Below are 248 nucleotides of genomic sequence, written 5' to 3'. Positions count from 1 at the left end.
CAGCGATTATCGCAGGACACTGAGACCCGGGACCTCTTAGGGCAGGACTGAGGATCAGCCATAGCTGTTTGCTCTGCCCTGTTGATTCTCTGAGACCCCGCCCCACCCAAGCTGTGCACAGAGGCTTTTGCATATGAATGGCCTGGCCCTTTGCAATCTAAAATTACCTAACAAACTGAAGCTGGGTCAGAGAGACCCAGATCATCCAAAAGAAGGTTCAAGGCCCCAGAGCAGATTGCATTGCATCA

Source organism: Myotis davidii, unplaced genomic scaffold (genome assembly GCF_000327345.1).
Source record: "Myotis davidii unplaced genomic scaffold, ASM32734v1 scaffold39, whole genome shotgun sequence".
Taxonomy (NCBI): domain Eukaryota; kingdom Metazoa; phylum Chordata; class Mammalia; order Chiroptera; family Vespertilionidae; genus Myotis; species Myotis davidii.
This window is presented reverse-complemented; position numbering follows the sequence as displayed.